This window comes from Bos javanicus, chromosome 18 (genome assembly GCF_032452875.1).
Source record: "Bos javanicus breed banteng chromosome 18, ARS-OSU_banteng_1.0, whole genome shotgun sequence".
Lineage (NCBI taxonomy): Eukaryota > Metazoa > Chordata > Mammalia > Artiodactyla > Bovidae > Bos > Bos javanicus.
In genome coordinates, this window is record NC_083885.1 from 59,055,855 (window position 1) to 59,062,303 (window position 6,449).

Consider the following 6,449-nt stretch of genomic DNA (forward strand, 5'->3'; position numbering starts at 1 on the left):
AAGTACCCCACAATTGCACTCATCGAACACTCTAGTAAAGTAATGCTCAAAATTCTCCAAGCCAGGCTTCAGCAATATGTGAACCGTGAACTTCCAGATGTTCAAGCTGGTTTTAGAAAAGGCAGAGGAACCAGAGATCAAATTGCCAACATCCGCTGGATCATGGAAAAAGCAAGAGAGTTCCAGAAAAACATCTATTTCTGCTTTATTGACTAAGCCAAAGCCTTTGACTGTGTGGATCACAATAAACTGTGGAAAATTCTGAAAGAGATGGGAATACCAGACCACCTGATCTGCCTCTTGAGAAACCTATATGCAGGTCAAGAAGTTAGAACAGTTAGAACTGGACATGGAACAACAGACTGGTTCCAAATAGGGAAAGGAGTATATCAAGGCTGTATATTGTCACCCTGCTTATTTAACTTATATGCAGAGTACATCATGAGAAATGCTAGGCTGGAAGAAGCACAAGCTGGAATCAAGATTGCTGGGAGAAATATCAATAACCTCAGATATGCAGATGACACCACTCATATGGCCGAAAGTGAAGAGGAACTAAAAAGCCTCTTGATTAAAGTGAAAGAGGAGAGTGAAAAAGTTGGCTTAAAGCTCAACATTCAGAAAACGAAGATCATGGCATCTGGTCCCATCACTTCATGGGAAATAGATGGGGAAACAGTGGAAACAGTGTCAGACTTTTAATTTTTGGGGCTCCAAAATCACTGCAGATGGTGACTGCAGCCATGAAATTAAAAGACGCTTACTCCTTGGAAGGAAAGTTATAACCAAACTGGACAGCATATTAAAAGGCAGAGACATTACTTTTCCAACAAAGTTCCATCTAGTCAAGGCTATGGTTTTTCCAGTAGTCATGTGTGGATGTGAGAGTTGGACTGTGAAGAAAGCTGAGTGCTGAAGAATTGATGCTTTTGAACTGTGGTATTGGAGATGACTCTTGAGAGTCCCTTGGACTGCAAGGAGATGCAACCAGTCCATTCTAAAGTTGATCAGTCCTGGGTGTTCATTGGAAGGACTGATGCTAAAGCTGAAACTCCGATATTTTAGCCACCTCATGCAAAGAGTTGACTCATTGGGAAAGACTCTGATGCTGGGAGGGATTGAGGGCAGGAGTAGGGGAAGACAGGATGAGATGGCTGGATGTCATCACCGACTCGATGGACATGAGTTTGAGTGAACTCTCGAAGTTGGTGATGGACAGGGAGGCCTGGTGTTTTGAGATTCATGGGGTCACAAAGAGTCAGACAGGACTGAGCGACTGAACTGAAGTGAATAATGAAAAGAATGCCTATGAGATTTTGAATCAAACAGCCTGCTCTGAAACAAACCAAAGTGTGGGAGTTGGCTACTAGAAGTGCATCTAAGAAGATATTGCTAAGACTGATATATTTTGACATGTGTTTTTTAAAATAACGTGTAATCTGCCATTTTTGAATGTTTTGAAAATGTTGATTAGATCCCATGATTTGATGGGGGTATGGAGTTCATCCATAAATCCCAAATCTTCAGAAGACTGTATTTTTCAGATTTTGTTACCCACATTTGAGAGAACGTTGTTGTTGTTCAGTTGCACAGTCATGTTTGACTCTTTACAACCCCATGGACTGCAGCAGGCCAGGCTTCCCTGTCCTTCACCATCTCCCAGAGCTTGCTCAAACTCACGTCCATTGAGTTGATGATGCCATTCAACCATCTCATTCTCTGTCATCCCCTTCTTCTCCCACTTTCAATCTTTCCCAGCATCAGGGTCTTTTCTAATGAGTTGGCTCTTCACATCAGGTGACCAAAGTATTGGAGCTTCAGCTTGAACATCAACCCTTCCAGTGAATATTCAGGATTAATCTCCTTTAGGATGGACTGGTTTGACCTCCTTGCAGTCCCAGAGACTCTCAAAAGTCTTCTCCAACATCACAGTTCAAAAGCATCAGTTCTTTACCACTCAGCCTTCATTATGGTCCAGCTCTCATATCCATACATGACTACTGGAAAAACCATAGCTTTACTATACAGGCCTTTGTGGGCAAAGTAATGTCTCTCCTTTTTAATATGCTGTAGAGATTTGTCATAGCTTTAGAAAATAAAGACCTAAAATATATTACAACTTGCAAATAGACAGTGAAACATTCTAATTATGTTCACACTGAACATATAATCAACTTGAAATTACATTATGGACATTATTTAGTGTAATTTCCTAAACAAGTTTTGGGGAAAGATACTTAACATTTGGGCTTCCCTGGTGACTCAGACAGGAAAGAATTCGCCTGCAATGAACAAGACCTGGGTTCGGTCCCTGTGTTGGGAGGATCCCCTGGAGAAGGGCATGGCAACCCACTCAAGTATTCTTGCCTGGAGAATCCCACGGAGAGAGGAGCCTGGCAGGCTATGGTCCATGGCGTCGCAAAGAATCTGAAACAGCTGAGTGACTAAGCACGTCCTCCAAAGTATAGAATATTTTAAAGAATGATGGAGCTCTCATTTAAAGAAAAAAAATGTTTTTTCTCCTATTTTGCTTTCTTTTTTTAGGTTATCAATACGAAATTATGGATGCTAGGTAAATTTATTGTGATAATCGTTTCACAGTATATTTATCAGTTAATTTTTCTCTGTAGCTTAAACGTTCAGTTCACTTCTGTCGCTCAGTCATGTCCGACTCTTTACGACCCCATGAATCGCCAGGCCTCCCTGTCCATCACCAACTCCTGGAGTTCACTCAGACTCATGTCCATCAAGCCAATGATGCCATCCAACCATCTCATCCTCTGTTGTCCCCTTCTCCTCCTGCCCTCAATCCTTCCCAGCATCAGAGTCTTTTCCAATGAGTCAACCCTTCGCATGAAGTGGCCAAAGTACTGGAGTCTCAGCTTTAGCGTCAGTGCTTCCAAAGAAATCCCAGGGCTGATCTCCCTCAGAATGGACTGGCTGAACCTCCCTGCAGTCCAAGGGAGTCTCGAGAGTCCTCTCCAACACCACAGTTCAAAAGCATCAATTCTTCGGTGCTCAGCTTTCTTCAAAGTCCAACACTCACATCCATACATGACCACTGGAAAAACCATAGCCTTGACCAGATGGAACCTTGTTGGCAAAGTAATGTCTCTGCTTTTCAATATGCTATCTAGGTTGGTCATAACTTTCCTTCCAAGGAGTAAGCGTCTTTTAATTTCATGGCTGCAGTCACCATCTGCAGTGATTTTGGAGCCCAGAAATATAAAGTCTGACACTGTTTCCACTGTTTCCCCATCTATTTCCTAGGAAGTGATGGGACCAGATGCCATGATCTTCGTTTTCTGAATGTTGAGCTTTAAGCCAACTTTTTCACTCACCTCTTTCACCTTCATCAAGAGGTTTTTTGGTTCCTCTTCACTTTCTGCCATATGGGTGGTGTCATCTGCATATCTGAGGTTATTGATATTTCTCCCAGCAACCTTGATTCCAGCTTGTGTTTCTTCCAGTTCAGCGTTTCTCATGATGTACTCTGCATATAAGTTAAATAAGCAGGGTAACAATATACAGCCTTGACGTACTCCTTTTTCTATTTGGCACCGGTCTGTTGTTCCATGTCCAGATCTAACTGTTGCTTCTTGACCCGCATACAGATTTCTCAAGAGGCAGATCAGGTGGTCTGGTATTCCCAACTCTTTCAGAATTTTCCACAGTTTATTGTGATCCACACAGTCAAAGGCTTTGGCAGAGTCAATAAAACAGAAACAGATGTTTTTCTGGAACTCTCTTGCTTTTTCCATGATCCAGCGGATGTTGGCAATTTGATCTCTAGTTCCTCTGCCCTTTCTAAAACCAGCTTGAACATCAGGAAGTTCACGGTTCACATATTGCTGAAGCCTGGCTTGGAGAATTTTGAGCATTACTTTACTAGCGTGTGAGATGAGTGCAATTGTGCGGTAGTTTGAGCATTCTTTGGCATTGCCTTTCTTTGGGGTTGGAATGAAAACTGACCTTTTCCAGTCCTGTGGCCACTGCTGAGTTTTCCAAATTTGCTGGCATATTGAGTGCAGCACTTTCACAGCATCATCTTTCAGGATTTGAAATAGCTCAACTGGAATTCCATCACCTCCACTAGCTTTGTTCACAGTGATGCTTTCTAAGGCCCACTTGACTTCACATTCCAGGATGTCTGGCTCTAGGTCAGTGATCACACCATCATGATTATCTGGGTCGTGAAGATCTTTTTTGTACAGTTCTTCTGTGTATTCTTGCCATCTCTTCTTAATATCTTCTGCTTCTGTTAGGTCCATACCATTTCTGTCCTTTATCGAGCCCATCTTTGCATGAAATGTTCCCTTGGTATCTCTAATTTTCTTGAAGAGATCTCTAGTCTTTCCCTTTCTGTTATTTTCCTCTATTTCTTTGCATTGATTGCTGAAGAAGGCTTTCTTATCTCTTCTTGCTATTCTTTGGAACTCTGCATTCAGATGCTCATATCTTTCCTTTTCTCCTTTGCTTTTCGCTTCTGTTCTTTTCACAGCTATTTGTAAGGCCTCCCCATACAGCCATTTTGCCTTTTTGCATTTCTTTTCCATGGGGATGGTCTTAATCCCTGTCTCCTGTACAGTGTCACGAACCTCATTCTATAGCTCATCAGGCACTCTATCTATCAGATCTAGACCCTTAAATCTATTTCTCACTTCCACTGTATAATCATAAGGGATTTTATTTAGGTCATACCTAAATGGTCTAGTGGTTTTCCCTACTTTCTTCAATTTCAGTCTGAATTTGGCAATAAGGAGTTCATGATATGAGCCACAGTCAGCTCCTGGTCTTGTTCACTGTATAGAGCTTGTCCATCTTTGGCTGCAAAGAATATAATCAATCTGATTTCAGTGTTGACCATCTGGTGATGTCCATGTGTAGAGTCTTCTCTTGTGTTGTTGGAAGAGGGTGTTTGCTATGACCAGTGCATTTTCTTGGCAGAACTCTGTTAGCCTTTGCCCTGCTTCATTCTGTACTCCAAGGCCAAATTTGCCTGTCACTCCAGGTGTTTGTTGACTTCCTACTTTTGCATTCCAGTCCCCTATAATGAAAAGGACATCTTTTTGGGGTGTTAGTTCTAAAAGGTCTTGTAGGTCTTCATAGAACCATTCAATTTCAGCTTCTTCAGCATTACTGGTTGTGGCATAGACTTGGATTACTGTGATATTGAATGGTTTGCCTTGGAAATGAACAGAGATCATTCTGTCATTTTTGAGACTGCATCCAAGTATTGCATTTTGGACTCTTTTGTTGACCATGATGTCTAGTCCATTTCTTCTGAGGGATTCCTGCCTGCAGTAGTAGATATAATGGTCATCTGAGTTAAATTCACCCATTCCAGTCCATTTTAGTTCGCTGACTCCTAGAATGCCGACATTCACTCTTGCCATCTCTTGAACCACTTCCAATTTGCCTTGATTCATGAACCTGACATTCCAGGTTCCTATGCAATATTGGTCTTTACAGCATCGGACCTTGCTTCTATCACCAGTCACATCCACAGCTGGGTATTCTTTTTGCTTTGGCTCCATCCCTTCATTCTTTCTGGAGTTATTTCTCCACTGATCTCCAGTAGCATATTGGCCACCTACTGACCTGGGGAGTTCCTCTTTCAGTATCCTATCATTTTGCCTTTTCATACTGTTCATGGGGGTTCTCAAGGCAAGAATACAGAAGTGGTTTGCCATTCCCTTCTCCAGTGGACCACATTCTGTCAGACCTGACCACCATGACCCGCCCATCTTGGGTTGCCTCACGGGCATGGCTTAGTTTCATTGAGTTAGACAAGGCTGTGGTCCTAGTGTGATTAGATTGACTAGTTTTCTGTGAGTATGGTTTCAGTGTGTCTGCCTTCTGATGCCCTCTTGCAACACCTACAGTCTTACTTGGGTTTCTCTTACCTTGGAACTGGGGTATCTCTTCAAGGCTGCTCCAACAAACTGCAGCCACTGCTCCTTACCTTGGACTAGGGTTATTCCTCACCACCGCCCCTTCTGACCTTGAACGTGGAATAGCTCCTCTAGGCCCTACTGCGCCCACGCAGCCACCGCTCTTTGAAGGTGGAGTTGCTCCTCTAGGACGCGGCCCCTGGCCTCCGGCGTGGGATAGCTCTTCTCGGCCGCCGCCCCTAACCTCGGACGTGGGGTAGCTCCTCCCGGCTGCCGCCCCTCAGGCATGGGGTCCTCCCAGCTTCTGTCCGTGACCTCGGACGTACACCATGATATTTGTCATTGTAAGAGTTGCTTATACAACCCCCTTTTATGTCATTGTTTAAAGAGTTGGGTTTAGAAAGGGAAATAATTAAAACACGTTGGATAACAGAAACAATAACACAGTTTATAATCATTTAAACTGTCTTGCTCTTTTTAAGGCAGTGGTTAGTGACCCAAATGATCACATCCCTTAAGTCCTCCATCTCAGACACCCAGGTACTGACCCTGAGT